Raw genomic sequence first — 18,090 nt, 5'->3', positions numbered from 1 at the left:
AAGGTCTCTGTGGATAAGTCTGTTGCCAATCTACTGTTTCTACCATTATAGGTTACATATCTCTTCTCCCGAGCTGCTTTCAGGATTTTCTCTTTGTCTCTGAGTCTCGTAAGTTTTACTGTTAGATGTTGGGGTGTTGACCTATTTTTATTGATTTTGAGATGGGTTCTCTGTGCCTCCTGGATTTTGATGCCCGTTTCCTTCCCCACATTAGGGATGTTCTCTGCTATAATTTGCTCCAATATATCTTCTGCCCCTCTCTCTTTCTTCTTCTTTTGGGATCCCAATTATTCTAATGTTGTTTCGTCTTATTGTATTGCTTTTGTCTCGAATTCTGCCCTCGTGATCCAGTAGTTGTTTCTCTCTCTTTTTCTCTGCTTCCTTATTTTCCATCATTTGGTCTTCTATATCACTGATTCTGTCTTTTGCTTCATTTATCCTAGCAGTTAGTGCCCCCATTTTTACTGCACTTCATTAATAGTCTTTTTGATTTCGATTTGGTAGATTTTAGTTCTTTTATTTCTCCAGAAAGGGTTTCTCTAATAACTTCCATGCTTTTTTCAAGCCCAGCTATTATCTTTAAGATCATGATTGTGAACTCTAGGTCTGATATCGTACTAATGTCCGTTTTGAGTAGGTCCATGGCAGATGGTACTACCTCTTGTACTTTTTGCTGATGTCATTTTTTTTGTCTTTTCATTTTGTCCAGAGGAGAATAGATGAATGAGAGAATAAAATGCTAACAGGTTAACAACGTCCCCAGCAAATATACTCTAAACAAATCAGAAAAAACCTGAAACCAGGGGAAAAGAAAGGGAAAGAAAGAAAAAAGAAAGAGAAAAAAAAGAAAAAGATAAAAAGAAACAAAAACAAAAAAATCAGAATATGATAAAATATGATCAAGCTAGTGCATAGGTCAGTTGCACACACTAGATTTTGGGTGTATTTTGGTCTATTAGAAGAAAGTACCTCCTAAAATTTTAAAGAATGAAAGACTTATATATGTACAAAATAAGGGTTGATACAATGAACGGATGTAAGATAATTGTGAAGATGAAAATTATAAAAGATTGTATAAAAGGAATTGATACAATAAGAAGTTGTTTGAAAAAAGAAAGAAGAAGAAGATTTAAAAAAAAAAGAAAGAAAAGAAAAGGGGAGAGTATGTGATCAGTCAGGAGACTAGAACAAAGCCATACACTAGTGATTTAGGGTATAGTTTGATCTGTTAGAAGAAACTGTATCTTAAAATTTTAAAGAGAGAACAACTTATATATATATATGCCAAAAATAAGGGTACTAGGTACTATGAAGGGATAGAATATGACTCTAAAAATGAAAAAGAAAAAATTTTTTTTTCCAAAAAGGGATTGATAAGATGTTGGTTGAAAAGGGAAAAAAAAAAAAATTAAAAAAAAATTCACTTTGAAAAACTATTGAATCGTGGTAAAAAAGCCATGAATTCTATGTGCTGTATTCCCCGAGTGCTGGAGTTCTCCCGTTCTCCTTCATCAGTAAACTTGGTCTTGGCTGGCTCTTCCTGCTGATCTTCTGGGGGAGGGGCCTGTTGCCATTGTTCCCAAATGTCTTTGCGGAGGCGGAATTGCCCCGCTCTTGTCGGTCCGGGCTAAGGAATCTGCTCGAGTTTACTCTTGGGAGCTTTTGTTCCCTGCAAGCTTTCCGTACAACTTTGGAGGATGAGAGTAAAAATGTGGCCTCCCAATCTCTGGAGAAGCGGGGAAGTTGGGGCCCCGCTCCTCAGTGCGCACCCAGAGAAAAGCAGTCAGTCACTCCCCTGGCCCCAGTCTCCGGCCATACTCCGTACTCACCCGGCCTGTGACCGAGCGTTTCTATCTCTGGCACCGGACTCGGTTTGGAGTCTCCAAACCCAGCAGATCCCTGTGGTGCACTCCCACACCACTCCTCCTGGGGGAGGAAGGGGAGTCTCCCCGGATCTGCCACTTGTTGGGTCCCTGCTGGAGGAGCAGTGGCCCGACTATGTCGCCAATCGCAGTTTATGGCAACCCCAAGCTGAGAGCCCGCGCCTCGGCTCCATCTCTGCAGCCGGCTTCCCCGCTCCGATACCTGGGAGCTCTGCCGCACTCAGGCACCCCCGGTCTTTCTGTGACCCCAAGGGTCCTGAGACCGCACTGTCCCGTGAGGGTTCCACCCCCGCTTAGCCACTGGAGCAACGTCCCTCAGCGGAGCCGACTTCTAAAAGTTCTGATTTTGTGCTCCGCGGCTCTAGCACTTGCCAGAAGCAGCCGACGGAGGCCCCCTCCCCCACCGTCTATCCTCCCGAATATCACCTCGGATTCACTTCTCCTCACATCCTACCTTCCAGTAAGTGGTCGCTTTTCTGTTCAGAGAGTTGTTACTATTCTCCTCTTCGATCTCCTGTTGAGTTATAGGTGTTCAGAATGGTTTGACCCTATTCAGCTGAATTCCTGAGACCAGACGAAATCCAGGTCTCCTACTCCTCCGCCATCTTGCTCCGCCCCCCCTACATCCAGTTAGGTTTCTTTTTTAATAATTTTTTATTGTTATGTTAATCACCATACTACATCCAGTTAGTTTTGCATCTGTTATAGCACTTCTTATTTCAGCCTGGCTAGTTTTTATGTTTTTTATCTCTGCAGTCAAGGTTTCTCTGGTGTCTTCTATGCTTCTTTCAAGCCAAGCTAGTATTCCTATGACTGTTATTCTACATTCTTGTTCAGATATATTGCTTATATCTGTTTTGAGCCAATCCTGGCTGTGATTTCTTCTGATCTTTCTTTTGGGGAGAATTCCTCCATCTTTTCATTATGTATAGGTTTTTGTCTTTTTTTTAAAGATTTTATTTATTTATTTGAGAGAGAGAGAATGAGAGAGAGAGAGAGAAGCAGGGAGCCTGATGCAGGACTCGATCCTGGGACTCCAGGATCATGACCTGAGCTGAAGGCAGTCGTTTAACCAACTGAGCCACCCAGGTGCCCTAGGTTTCTGTCTTCTGTGTGTGAAGTTTGTTATGTTTCCTGCTCCTGAGAGTAGTACTTTCTTAAGAAGGGGTCCTACACTGTCCACGGCCTGGTGCTTCAGGAAGGGTTTCTGAGCTATGTTGTTTACACTCTGCTGTTGTGTTTTGGCTGCTCTTTCCCACAGAACTCTGCAGAGTTCTTCCTTGCTTGTAGTGTTTGGACCTTTAACTACGTGTGCTTTGATTTATTTGTTAAGATAAGCCTTATTTAAAAAAAAAAAAAAAGCCCGATCCAAAAGAAAAAAGGAAAAGGAACAAAAACAAACAGACCAAAAAAACAAAAAACAAAAAACCCACAAAAACCCAAAAAACCTGAACTACAAGCCTGATTTAAAAAAAAAAAAAAAAAAAGCCTGGTCCGATTTCTACTAGAACTGAAGCTGATGCTTTGGAGCACTCTATGGTCAGTAGACTTGGTACATTCTGGGGGGCCCATGTTGGTCTTCTGAGGGAGAGGCCCATTGCACTGGCTCACAGTCAGACCTGCCTTTGTTAAGATGCCCCTGCCAGGTGCATGGGAGCGGGATTTGGTGTAAGTGACTCCAGACTCCACTGGAGGTGCTATGTTTCTTTCTGAAGTTCAGGGTGCTAGTGGGCAGGGGGTGGGCAGGAGAAGATGGTGTTACCCTGCCCTCTAGGCCCCAAAGAGGGGAACTTGGGGCCACTGCTGTTCAGGAGGCCCTCACAAAAAAGTGAACAATCTCTCCTCCTGTGTCCCAGGCTTTCCTCAGATCCCTGCCCTCAACCTTGTCAGTGCCCCACCCTCGGCACACCTGGTGCTATAGTTCTGTTGTGTTTTATCTCTAGCTGGTGGCTAGGATTCAAAACGCCAAATCCTAAAGGACCTAGCAAGACACAGACACACTCCCCTCCCCAAGAGGAGAGTCTTTCAGTGCTGCGCCTGTCACCATCTTGTCCCAGAAAAACAGTAGCACACCTGCGAGAGTGCCTGAAGTCAAGGTGAAGCACAGTGAAAAGCTGCAACCACGTTATCTGCCCTCTGCATGAGTCTCTGTCCCCTACTGTTGAACAGGGGAGCTCAATGGTTCCCCACAGGTCTTTTGTCCTTGGAGAGTAATATACTGTCTTCCAAATGTTGCCAAGTGTACTCCAGGAAGGGGAACATTCTCTCCCCATGCAACCCAGGGGATCCCCACCATGACGTCTTGTGTGAACCCTACATACTGCTCTCTCTCCCTCTGTCCCTGACTGCTCTCTGTAAAGAGGGCTCCCTCCCCTCCATGGCACCGTGGCTTTTCTCTTCCTCCATTCATGTCTCTGAATCTCACATCTGCCATGTTTTGTCCCTCCATTTGTGCCGATTGTTTTCTCAATCCTCAGATCGATTTCCTACTTGTTCAAAATGATTTGATGTTGATCTAGTTGTGTTTGAGGGACAAGGCAAGTCCAGGGTCCCCCTACTACTCTGCCATCTTAACTCATCCTGCTAAGATTCTGATTTTAAAGAATAATAAGGTAACATGCTGCTTTCATAGTTCATAATTTATATGCATTCCCTCTACTTTCACTATTTGTTTTGGCACATAAAATTCCTTCTTTCAACTGCATGCCTTTCAAGATAGGACCATTAACTTATTTGAGCATAGATGTTTCTTGGTACTATGAAAAATAAATATACCTTAGCAATGTACACTGTCACACCTTGGGTGACCAACTGTCTTAGTTTGGGTTTCCTGGGACGTGGGGCTTTCAGTGCTAAAACTGGGACAGTCACTTATCAGCAAACTGGGATGGTTGGTCACCCTTAAACTCACTTATAACATATACCCCAAAGCTCTGTATTGGGTCCAGTAGGGGACTTGCTGTTGGAAAGCTAATTCTGATTGTGTAAGGTGGTTTAATTTTGGAAGGCTTTGAATTTCAAGTCAAGGAGATTTTATTTATTTCTGTGGGAACTGTGGTACCACCAAATGTTTTTGAACTTGAGAGTGATATGAAAATTACCACTATGCAGTAAGCATTGATTTGGCAGCAGTGTCTATGGTAGAATTGTAGTAAGAGAGAGAGACCTCTTAGTACTTGGTGTGAGTCTCCTGGAGAAGCCCAGATGTGATAATTACTGCACTATTGATAAGTTCTGAGACAAGTAGAGTCATCTTTTTGAAGATGTCAAGAAAATGACTTCAATATGCTATTGTCCAATTTTCAAAGTTGGGTATTCAGTGTGAAAAGAGTTACACAGTGGAGAAGTAGGACAACTAATCAAGGAAGAGTGTTTTGGGAAAGAAAATAGAAGACAAGATAAATTTGACTTTTATGCTGGTAATAGAAATCATTCTTGTCCCTTATTAACTGTCTCTGCTACAAAATGGCTGTTACTTTGCAAAAATTCTTGCCATAAGTTAAAATAATTTTCCAATATCTTAGGCTGATTTTCCCCAGAAGCAGACCCTGAGATGATGGGAATGAAAGCACTTTATTTGGCATACAATTTTTAGAAGAAGAAGAATCCCAGAAGTACAACATCAAACAGGTTCTTGGTGTGGGCATATGGAGACCTGAACCCTGAACATCATTATACCACATGGCTTAGGGTTATTCCACATGAATGGCAAGGAAGCTAATGTGTTTATTTTCTAGTTCTCATTGGCTATGGGCTGATAGATGTTCCCAGAAGCATTAACTCCACCTAGTGCCTGTGATGCCCCAGCATTTCAGTGCACATTGGCCTGAAATCGAGCTGCTACCACTTGCCTCTCTTTGGCTGAGGTCTTCCTCAGCAAATGTGATTCACTTGAAATCCTAAGGACTTAGAGACTTTGCTTCTCCCAGAAATAGGCCAGTTCCCTGGCTACTCTAGGATAGCTACAAAGCATATGTTCTACCTCATTTTCCAGAACTCTCCAGCAGAATTAAGTTCAAGTTACCTGGAGTGCTAATTTGCTTGATAATGCACCTTCCTAGACTCCCTCGTATCCCCTGCCTCACTCCTCAGCTTTTCTACCTGTGCTTGGTAGGATCATCTTCAACAGTAACGACCTGCATTGTAATCTTTGCTCCAAGATCTACTCCTGAGGAATCAGATACATTTTGAAATCCAAATGAAATATTTGCTTCTGAACCTGGTTATAGGAATATGACATTGCATCCATTTTTAGACAATTTTAAGGAGAGAAGCAACAATAATTTGTTAAGGATTGTTTTGGGTATAGTCTGTCTGGAGAAAGTTGGAATGTACTGGACAACTTTACATGGCATTCCTAAGCCCAGACTCTACTATTTCATAGTGATGGCTAGATCCCATCTGGGAAGAGTAAAAGAAGGAATCACATACATCCAAATATAAAAATAATTTCACAGTTTGTAGCAGGTAATTAATAGCAAGGCATCCTAATTTATTCTTATTTTATACAAAAAAAAGTGGATCTTAAAACTAAAGATGAGGAATTTGTGCTTTAAAGAGAAATATGAAGCTCTGGAGGTTATGTAAGTGCCTCATCACTCACTTGCTTAATGCCTATGGTTATGATTCCAAAAAGGAAATATATATCCAATTATTTTACTGAATGTTAAAGAACACAGTAGACTACACAAGAGCTTGTTTTTGGTGGAGAAATGTCAATGTGCAATGGAAAATAACAGATTCTTGTCACAAAGCCCTCACTCTATGTTTTTATATTAATATGTTGCCATGATTTTAGGACACATTGTTTCAGAAAATTAGTCTCAAGTTTCCATATTTTATGAGAAGATGATTTCATTAGCCATGAAATGTCTATTTTTGTTCCTGCTAAGGGGAGCTCGAGAACTTCAAAATCATAATTGAAATAGTCCATTGATGTGGTTGCTTAGCAACAAAATTTATATAAGCAGGCTAATTATTTTGTTTAAAATCTTGTTACTTTAAACTTTTTAGCTTGTTTCCAGTAGATAACCTTTCTGTAAAATGTTTTTTCCTCCATAGCTTTAAATGCATATTTGAATCTGAGATGTATGTTTCAGAGATCATGCCCAAAATTTGGTTTCTCTGTGGACCAGCTTGGCTTGGGATTATTGGAATTAGTGAAAATTTTGTGATTAGCAAGATTTTAAACTTCACCACTCAAATGATGCTAAGATTGTTATGAGTAGCAATTAACTCTGATGTCAATCCAAAATGACAGGCCCTGGATCTTACAGGTGATTTCTCTCTCAACCTCCTCCTCATGTCTGATATTTACCACTCCCAATCACTGTTTCTAACAGGAAAGTAACTCTCAAGTACTAAGGTACTAGCAATTGTTTCCTTTGTTAAGATTATAATAGCAAAGTTTTTCATTCCTTTTCCTTATCAATGTTTATTTTCCATTGTATGTTCACAAGGAGCGTTGGGTTTAGTGGACAGTGCATGAGGTCTGGAGTCATATGGCCTTTGATTAATGTCCTTGCTGCCCTGTTTACTTTTTGGGTGACTTATTAGTTTATGTCCCTGAGCCTTAGCATCCTCATTTTATTTTATTTTTTATTTTTTACAATATTTTATTTATTTATTTGTCATAGAAAGAGAGGGAGAGCAAGAGAGAGAGAGCACAAGCAGGAGGAGTGATGGGCAGAGGGAGAAGCAGGCTCCCCGCTGAGCAGGGAACCTGATGCAGGATTGCCTCTCAGGAGCCTGTGATCATGACCTGAACCAAAGGCAGACGCCTAACCAACTGAGCCACCCAGGCATCCCAGCATCCTCATTTTAAATAAGGGCCAGAGAAATACATCTTATAGGGCTGTTGTAAGAATTAGAGATGTTATATAAAGAGTACCATCTCTAGATGTAAGTGCTCAAGAGAAGCAGAAGTGAAAACATGGGGAAAAGTATTTCAGACACCATTTAGCTCAAGTCCATGGTAGATTGTTGTGCTATGAAGCAAATATGACAGATAGATAAACCCACTGTTATTTTGTTTGCATTTATTGGCCAATCTCCAACAAACAAATCTTTAGTTGTTCCTCTCTGTTGGTGACCATGGTGTGTTTGGGAGGATGCAATTTATTGTAAGACAATGGTCCCTGCTCTAAAGTCAGTGTCTAGTTAGTTTTGGAGTGGAGAGCGAGATTAATGAATAGAATTAGCTACAAATATGGTGTTGCATATAATGTGAAAAAATGAGAGATGAACATTTCTAGAAATCACTTTTATCTAGATAGCATAATTTTTTTTTTAATTTATAGCCACTTAGATGCCTGTAGTTGTATCCTTTAGGAGGTTTTTATTTGCACCAGATTCACAAATTCTACTCATTTTATTCGATCCATATCATTCATTTCTTACACTGCTCCATTCAGTTTCATGGAAGTAAAATAGTATGACCACTGAGTAATCCCACTGATGACCCCTTGCAAATATGCCTATTGTCTGTGGCTATGGTAGGAAAATCTGACCTAAACAGATTTGGCTTACTTCACGTTCCATCACTTAATATCTATGTGGACTCAGGAAAGTTAGTAATAATTTCCTTGGGCCTGATTTCCATCTCGACCAAATGGGAATGCTGGTACCTACAGTGTTGACTGAGGGGGAGAGTAAATGAGATAATGCAACAAAAGTGTTTAGCACAGGGCTAGGTACAGTGATCAGTTATGTCCTCCATCCTATATCCATCACATAACAGACTTATATGAGAACTTAAAATATGCCAGGCATCATTTACCTGCAGAAATGATAAGGAGAACATATATGCTGTCCTTGATAAGACTATACCTTAATAACGGAAGAACAATATGCAGAAAGACAACTCATAACAAAAATAAGCACTGTTTTCTTTGCAGAATCCCATGGGGACAGTAGGAAGAGAGCCACATACTCTTTGGCACAGTTCAGAAAGAGCTCAAGAAGGGAAAGACATTGATGGTGGATGTTAGAAACAGGAATTTGCCAGGTAAATAAAAAGATTTGAATTATTGAACTCCAGAAGAGAAATGCCGGTATTTCATACCCCATATTCCAATTTTTGAGTGGAAATTGTACTTTATATGTTTAGTAGATTGTCCTTGTGAAGGGACAAATGAGAGATTTAGTGTCAGTTGATTAGTTCTAAAATCACACTCTTTTAGGCTTGGAACTCTAGTCCAAGCATTGCTGGGAATGAGGCATTTTGATGGTATCATGTCAGAAGCATCACATTTATTTTTTATTTTTATTTTTTATTGTTATGTTAATCACCATACATTACATCATTAGTTCTTGATGTATTGTTCCATGATTCATTGTTTGTGCATAACACCCAGTGCTCCACGCAGAATGTGCCCTCTTTAATACCCATCACCAGGCTAACCCATCCCCCCACCCTCCTCCCCTCTAGAACACTCAGTTTGTTTTTCAGAGTCCATCGTCTCTCATGGTTCATCTAGAAGCATCACATTTATTATCACCAGGAAATTATAATGTCAGAGCTATGGACTTATTGCCTCTAATGTCTCCAGAAGGTAAGAAGTAATCAGCAAATGCATGAGTTAGGCACTTGTTTTTTATCTTTCAGTATTAATTTGTTTCAAGTCAGATACTCTGCCTTGTTTAAAGGCATTAATGCCCGTGAGCAAATTGAACTAGATTTAATTTTCTCTAAACAGATATGAATTTCAGACATCTTTATCTTATAGAGAGGCTCAAACACCACTCATACTCTTATGTGCTGACACAAGGCTTAACAATTATATTTAAGTTAACAGAAGGTTATCATCTACAATTATGTGTGGCTCTACCCCTGACTCATTAATTCATAAGGCCCTGTTTTCTAATATTTGCAGCTGATTGCTGATTTTGGTCCTTGTCTGGTATATGGAAGTAGCTGATTTGGGTATACCATGACAGTTTGATCATGCTTTTGTGTTTTAGATATTAATTTATCTTCTTCGTTAATGGCATCCCAATTCCTATGTCTGAACTAAATGTATTCATTACTTTTAGCACCCATGTATCAAGATACTACCCACATGATGGTTTTCATTGGGAAGCTTTGATTTAAGGTACAAATTTATCTTGTCCTAATAGATTGTTATGTAATGCAAATATTTAATTAAGATGGTTTTAAGTCTTTAAAAAGGGTGCATGTGTGGTCATTGTGTCAAAGATGTTGCCATTATGAGTTGGTTTGTTGCAGAGGGGGGATTGGAAAGGAATAATACATTTCACTTTGGGGGACTTCTGGGGATCGTATGAAAATGAGATATGTGGGTCAGCCCATTGATTTTCTACTTACCAGCAGTACTAAGACAGTAATTTAGAAAGTGGCTTTTTGGATGGAAATCATCAACGCATATTACTCCATGCAGCTCTGTGGTGCATAACGTTCCATGATGACCAACTTTCCTAGAGTCCCACGATTGGTACCCCACCAGATCACCTTGGCACTGTGCTCTGATATGTGTTGTACTTCTAGAAACCCTCTGATTTGAGATCTTTTCCCAGTTCTTGGCTAGTTGGTCCTTTGGTATAATTTTTAAGTGGTTCTCTTCCTATGTCATCTGGAGAACTTAAATTTCTGCATGAAATCATCCTTAGTGTTTGCAAAGGAAATCTTTTTTTTTTTTTTTAGGGTTCTATTGCTGTCTACTCTTTTTAATATCTTTGCCATTCCAAAAAATGTGGGGGAAATAATTTTCATTCCTTTCTAGCCACTCCTTTTTCTCAATCTCAAATCATGGTCTCTTTCGCCTACCCCTGCCTACATTTCTACCTTAAGTAAAATTATTGCTTCCTGTAGCTATTCTTGGAGGATATATCCTGATGTAAGACCTGTAACAAGATTTTCATAAAGATGATAACTAATGTCAGAATGGTAAATTATAAATAATTTCCTCCAAATTCTTTAGCATTATTATTACTTCTAATTAAAAGACCCCCCACCAAAAAAAAAAGAAAAGAGGAAAAAGCCCAACAAAACTTATATCTTTTGCAATATGGTAGAGTGGTTAAAGGCAGGGGATTTAAAGTCTGGTTCAAGATGGAATCCCAAATCTGTCCACTTCTTTGCCCTGTGAACTTGGGAATGTTACCTAACCTCTGTAGCCTCCAATTTTATCATTTTCAAGGGCAGATGGGAGTATTAAATAAGATTAATACACTGAGTGGCACAAACTAAGTCTCCAAATAGTAGATATTTTTATCATTATACTCCATACTCTCTTATCTGCAATTTTAAAACCCCTGAAGCTCTGAACACCAAAATACTTTTCTTAAGTTTGGTGCTAAGGCTTATTTGAAAAAAAACCATTGACCTAAACAGATTTGAGGCTACTTATAATTTATTTAGTGTTAATATTCATCCATTTTATGTGGAAGTATTATGATTGTTGATTTTGCGGTGCTGCAATAATGTACATATTACCTTTTTAAAATCCATGATCTGAATTCTGAAATATATATGATCTCCAGGATGTACAATGGCCCTTGCCTCCTTGAGTTACTTAAAGTGTGCCATGAAAATCACAATTCCTTTCTTTCTCTGGTTGCTGTTTTTTTTTTTTTTTCTTCCTCCGTCACCACCTTCTCTGGGGCTTTTCCTTTCATATGTTTTGTTTTTGGTCTTGCCTATGGTCAAAAGGTTATTGTCTCCATATATGTACCCCTAATAAGAAGTTTATTAGTTAAGTATTGCTGCATAACAAGTTACTCTAAAATTTCATGGCTTAAAACAACAAACATTACACTGGGTGTTTCTGACTCAGACTCTCTCATGAGGTTGCAGTCAGGATGTCAAGTGGGTCTGCGGTCTTCTGAAGGCTCAACTGAGGCTGGAGCATCACTTCTAGGCTCACTCAAATGATTCTCGGTCAGAGGTTTTAGGTCCTCTTCGTACGGGCCTCTCTTTAAGCTCTCATCTGGGCTTCCTCACAGCTTGGCAGCTGTGTTTAAAGAACAGGCTTTCTGAGAGATAGCTCCACAATATCCATATCATCTTTTATGAGCTATCATCAAAACCATGCAATGTATTTTCACCACATTTTTTTGATCAAATCAGTTAAGGGGATGGAAGATAGACTCCACCTTTTACTGGGGAGTGGGAACATTCTGGAAGAGAATGTTGAAAAATGGAAATATTGCTGTAGCAGAATTTTTAGAAAATATTATCTGCCACACTGTGGGTACAGTAAAGTGTTCAAACCAGTCAAGATATATGGAATTCCATTTAGACCAGAACTGAGGGGTAGGAAGCAGGGGTAGAGTGGAGGGAAGACCACTGATTAGCCTTTACAGTGTAAAGGTAAATAGCTGGGCTTTTTCTAGTTCCATTTTAGCTACCATCTTTCCTATTTGATTACCTGCCTCTTCAAAGACAAGATAATGTAAAGTTAAGAAATGCATCCTCCTACTTGGTTTTATTAGTTATAAATTCCCTACCTTATTTTCTAGGGAGATAATTAGAAGTTAGGTGTTGAGATCATCATTCTTTATTACTCAGCTGGAATGGCCTGAAATTTACCTTAAAAAGTGATTTTCGCTGGGTTAAGTGCTGATTCGAAATGACTGATATGAGATCACACCATATTCTTTTTTCAAAACTCTGATTTCTAAATATAAGTGAAATAGAAGCCCATTACAGAAATAATGTTAATGCATAAGAAAATGCCAGGGGAATAATATAGGACCCACATCATAGAATTTCTTAGGGGGTGAGGTATGCTATGTATATCTATGTACATAAGGATAGGCTTTGACTTAGAGTATGACTTAAATCTACCATAAATGTAGTTCTTTAAAAAAATTAGCTGAGAGAAATAGTCCCTCTCTAACCTCACTCCTTTCCTCTCAAATTGGAGCAAGGCACAAAGTCCCTTTTAGTCAATTCTGTTCTAAGATGAAAGGCTCTTCCTGGAGCTCATTCGGGTTCTGTGTCTTAAGACTGCCTAATTAAGTGGAAAATTCTGTATGAAGAGGTCTTACTGCTTACATGGAAGACAAGGCAACTGAAGGACTGACTGGGAAGAATCCTTATTTCTGACATATCAATCAAACTGTCTAGTTAGGATGTCCATATTGCTGCTGATTAATCCTGTCCTTGATTGGCAAAAGCTGCACTAATACCTTTTAATATGTCCTCTGCTACCCTGCTACCCATCAAACACTTCACTGAAGGCTCTCACTAATTTATTCTGTGCATTATGTAATTTGTGTCTATATAAAGCATCTCTGAGCAAGGTACGCAGCCAACATAGTAACTACTTGAATTTTAAGCTGTACAGGGAATTGTGTAAAAATATATGGTAGACTAGGAAACAAAATCAAATGGAAGGATGAAAGGGAAAATGTCCTCATACAGGAATATTGGAACGTTTGTTATTTAGAAGCTTGACAATTGTTTACTAAGGAAGGGCTAAAACTACCCCCCTGACAGCTTCATTACTTTGGGACTGAGAACAGTCAGACATCAGCCTCTGTGGCCTTTATGTAATTGCTAAGGCTGTATGTTGGAACATTTCTCTGCTGCAGCCTGCTGCACAAAGTCCGTCTTCCTAGTCCTGTCTTCATAAGCTCCTAAACACATGGGCCCACCATCAACTCTGTGACACCTGATTTCCATACACTTCCTATTATGCCCAGGCCTTTAGTCCTTCCCAGGATGGTTTTCTTGCTGTTTCATAGGCTATGCTCTGGGCTTTGGCCCATGCTGCTCCCTCTTTGTTCTTAGGAGCAAAGCGACATTTATGGAGTATATGCTATGTACGTGACTGACAGATGAAAGAAACTCACTGGTTGGGGTAATAAACATTCACTTTTGAAGATGCAAGTATCTCAGTTTAGGTTATCTAAGAGTCAGTTTTTAAATACTAATATACACTGTTTTAATCAGATTGCTTATTGTATAATAATAGTAATAGTAATAATTATTATAACCACACCTTATAGTTCAATATCACTTTTAGAATTTTAAAATAAGATATTCCTATTATCTCATTTAATTCTGTGGCAGCTTTTACTTCTATATTTTATTTTATGTATTGTGGATTAATAAATTAAAACTCATATAATATACAATAAATTTGTAACCTAGGAACTATATCCTAGAGATGGGACTAAAACACATATGCCCTGAAGGTTACTGTGTTCTCTTTCCACTGAACTGTACCTTTTCACTTACTGTTTGACTAAGGTCAGTATACTAAAGCAAAGGGAATTGGTACTTGGTGAAGGAGAAAATAATTTTTGGATAATGGCACAACAGTTCTGGGTGGAGGTCTCTGTGTCATCAGTAACAGTGTGAAGACAATGGTATCTGGTGGTCCAGGGGTAGTTACTAAAGTTAACTGCATCTATTAAAAATCTTGCTTAGGGTCAGGCCTGTGTTTCAGAGATAGGAATGGAAGCTTTCTCTTTTCTACCTCCATTTATTTTGAAATTTAGCTATAACATTTCCTGCTCCTCAATCTCCACACTCAAAGCCAATGGTTAATTGTAATTCTAATTTTCTTTTACAGATGGGTTAAGGGAAACTTTGTGCATCAATACAGGGACACAACCACCATGTATAATCTTGGTTCTATGTAACAATTCATTTTTAGTTTCCAGTGATCCTTTCTCAAGTGAAATGTTCTCCCTCCCTTTCCTTTGTAAACAAATTCTGTTCTTAAATCAGGGCCTACCTTACATCATTCTTGAATCATCCTTGGTGAGCTTTTTTATTATTTATTTATTTATTTATTTTTTAAAAGTAGATTGAAGCAGTGATTTTTAAAACAAAGAAAGCAGAACTAGAACATCTTAAATTTTTAATCCTTTCTTTACAGGTTACCTAGACCGCTTTTGATTAAGAAAACTGTAGAAAGTTAGTAACTGCCACAAGCAAACGCCAGGCAGCCGCACGTGTCAATTTTCCACAGAGTCCTGCTTTGCGGGGTCTCCACTCACACTCGCTGTAATTGGTCGCGGCAGAGTTTAGTCCACAGGTCGCTTCTCCCCGTATTTCTTTGTAAACTCTTCAGCATTCTTACAGAATTTTTTACGGTCCTTAGAGTATTCTTCAGCTAGGTCAGCCCGAAGTGGGTGCTCGGGCTGGGGGTCGTTCACCGGTGCTATGAGGGACTGGATTACTTGGTCGGTTTTGTTTGCTGGCTTCCAGTTTTCAGCACTGCCAGACAGACCTGCCCCTTTTCATGGATGTTCGGGTGATAGATCTTTGTTTTAAATGTGATCTTCGGTGGTTTGAATGGGTACTCTGCTGGAAAGTTTCTTTCGATTCTGAAGGCCCCCTTATCATATGGAGGGTTGTCAGGAACAATAAGCCCCTGCCAAGTCAATAAATTAGCTTCATCAACCTGGATGTTATGGAAGTTTTTTCATTCCACATTTGCGGATTTCTTCAAGCTCCTTCATCAGCCTCCTGCTGGCCGCCATCTTGGATCTGGTGCTGAGCTTTTTTATTTTTTTAAATCTCTTTAGTTTGCTGATTGACTTCTTAACTTCAATATATTGTTATTGTCTTTCTGTCTGGTAACATAAAGATTTAGGGAAAAGAAATGATTGTGGTGAAGTTGCTGCTTTCTACCAAATGTTTCTGCTTCTCCCTTGGACGCAGGGGGACTGTACTTCTCGAGTCCTTTGAAGTTAGCCACGGTCATGTGACTTGGTCAATGAAATAAGAAGTAATTAGGTCTGAGAAGAAGCCTGGAGATCTGGCCTTTGATTTGCCACAGGGTTTTCCTCTGTCAGGGTGACTGACAAGGCTCTAGATTGGTGGTTGCTCCATCAACAGTCTGCAGTGGATATGCAACATGAAGGAGAAATAAATTTAGTGCACTATACCCCTGAGATGTGGGGGTTATTTGTTACTGCAACATAACTCAGCTTATCTGTCTTGTATAAACTCTAAATTATCTAAATTCTAAAGCCAACTAAAGAAACGATCGTAAAACCTGATAGAAAGCAAAACAAAACAAAAATCCTCCCTACAAAACAGACAACAGCAACAGCAACAGGCAGGAAATTCATCTTGTTAATCAGAACCATAAAACCTGTCAGGGTTCACCTCCTGGGGTTGGAAGTACTTCAATGCTCTATGGTCAGTGAAAGATACACAGATTCTTGACATTGATATTGACATTGGCATTTGACATTTTGTTGTTTATCAGTCATTTTGGCACAGATGTAGATGTTCCTTTAAAATAATAGTGTGAACTTGCTTTATTATGTTTTTTATTTAAAGATATTGGGTCAATTCACCAAAGAAGCTGCCCTTTCCAGAGTCTTTTCTTTTCTTTTTCAAATCAATTTCTTAAAGGGTTCTAATCTCTGTACTGTCTATTCAAGGAGAACTATACCCAGGGATTTCTACAACCCTCAACTGCCCTTTTTTTTTTTTTTTTGCTCCTATTTTTTGACCATGCAAATAAAAAGGCAGTGATTAGAGGAAGGAAATGTTGATTAATCACCACAGTTAAAGATTCATGACTTCTACCTGAATATTAGCCACATCAAATTTCAGTGATTTAAAAGGAGAAAACTCTGTCATTGTCAATCATCAAATGTCAAATGTCTAAAATTACTTGATGTTATGAGTTTTTGAGTTTAATGGGAATCCTTCACCTTCTCTTTAACCTCTATTTTGGGGAATAGCGACAGAAGAAATTTCAAAATGAGGCCTAAAATTTACACTGTGGCTTTCCCATTTTCTAATTTTTTACTTTGGGCAACATTATTTAAACTCTCTGAACTTCAGTTTTCTCATCTGTGCAGATAATACCCACTTCAAAAGGTATAAAACAGTCAACATACCAAACCTAATATTTGCCGCATAGCGGACATGAAGAGGTCCGTTTTCTTTCTGTTTTCCTCAGCCCCAAATTTATTGAGATATTGTTTAGATTACATTTTAGAGTAAAAAAATTTTAAAAATATCATGGCTGGATGCCAGGGTGGCTGAATCAGTTGAATGTCCAATTCTTGGTTTGCGCTCAGGTCAAGATCCCATGGGTCGTGGGATCCAGCCCTGCCTCAGGCTATGTGCTCAGCAGGGAGTCTCCTTGGGATTCTCTCCCTCTGCCCCTCTTCCCACTGTCCCTCTCTCTAAAATAAATAAGGAGGCAGAGCAAGATGGCGGAGGAGTAGGAGACCTGGATTTCGTCTGGTCTCAGGAATTCAGCTGAATGGGGCTCAAACCATTCTGAATACCTATGAACGCAACAGGAGATCGAAGAAGAGAGTAGCAACAACTCTCTGAACAGAGAAGCGACCACTTACAGGAAGATAGGACGTGAGGAGAAGTGAATCCGAGGCGATATTCGGGAGGATAGACGGCGGGGGAGGGGGCCTCCGCTGCTTCTGGCAAGTGATAGAGCCGCAGAGCACAAAATCAGAAATTTTAGAAGTCAGCTCCACTGAGGGACGTCACTCCAGTGGCTAAGCGGGAGGTGGAAAGCTTGTGGGACAGTGTGGTCTCAGGACCCTCGGGGTCACAGAAAGACCGGGGGAACCTGAGTGCGGCAGAGCTCCCAGGTATCAGAGCGGGGAAGCTGGCTGCAGAGACGGAGCCGAGGTGCAGGCTCTCAGCTCGGGGTGGCCATAAACTGTGATCTGCGGCCCAGTCGGGCTACTGCTCCTCCAGCAGGGACCCAACAAGCAGCAGAGCAGGGGAGACTCCCCTTCCTCCCTCGGGAGGAGCGGCATGGGAGCGCACCACAGGGATCTGCTGGATTTGGAGATTCCACACGGGGTCGGGTGCCAGAGATAGAAATGCTCGGTCACAGGCCAGGTGAGCACAGAGTGCTGCCAGAGACCAGGGAGACGGGAGTGATTGACTGCTTTTCTCTGGGGGCGCACTGAGGACGGGGACCCCAAGTTCTTGGTGCCTCCAGGCGGAGATTGGGAGGCCACCACTTTCACTCTCATCCTCCAAAGCTGTACCGAGAGCTTGCAAGGAACAAAAGCTCCTGAGAGCAAACCCGAGCAGATTGCTTAGCCCGGACTCACAAGGGCGGGGCAATTCCGCCTCCGGCAAAGACATTTGGAAACCACAGCAACAGGCCCCTCCCCCAGAAGATCAGCATGAACAGCCAGACAAGACCAAGTTTACCGATCAAGGAGAACGGGAGAACTCCAGCGCTAGGGGAATACTGCACATAGAATTCATGGCTTTTTTTTTACCATG

The 18,090-nt window shown here is 40.2% G+C and overlaps 1 long non-coding RNA gene and 1 pseudogene across 4 annotated transcripts in view; one reads left to right on the top strand and one right to left on the bottom strand.

Annotated features, from left to right (window-relative positions):
• Positions 1 to 18,090, top strand: part of LOC141371346 (uncharacterized) — a 183,843-nt gene that overhangs the window by 19,465 nt on the left and 146,288 nt on the right. For 2 of the 4 annotated variants that reach the window (XR_012376240.1, XR_012376238.1), the window contains exon 3: positions 8,780 to 8,889. The exons of 1 other annotated variant lie outside the window; for it this stretch is intronic. This is a non-coding gene — a long non-coding RNA (uncharacterized lncRNA). Of the gene's footprint in view, positions 1 to 8,779; positions 8,890 to 9,333; positions 9,437 to 18,090 lie in introns of all 4 variants that reach the window. One more of the 4 variants, XR_012376239.1, reaches the window with a different exon arrangement.
• On the bottom strand, positions 14,875 to 15,341 carry LOC112807439 (ubiquitin-conjugating enzyme E2 L3 pseudogene; annotated as a pseudogene).

The sequence above is a fragment of the Callorhinus ursinus genome, unplaced genomic scaffold (assembly GCF_003265705.2).
Source record: "Callorhinus ursinus isolate GAN/ISIS: 27379988/994484 unplaced genomic scaffold, GSC_fseal_2.0 scaffold69, whole genome shotgun sequence".
Lineage (NCBI taxonomy): Eukaryota > Metazoa > Chordata > Mammalia > Carnivora > Otariidae > Callorhinus > Callorhinus ursinus.
This window is presented reverse-complemented; position numbering and strand designations above follow the sequence as displayed.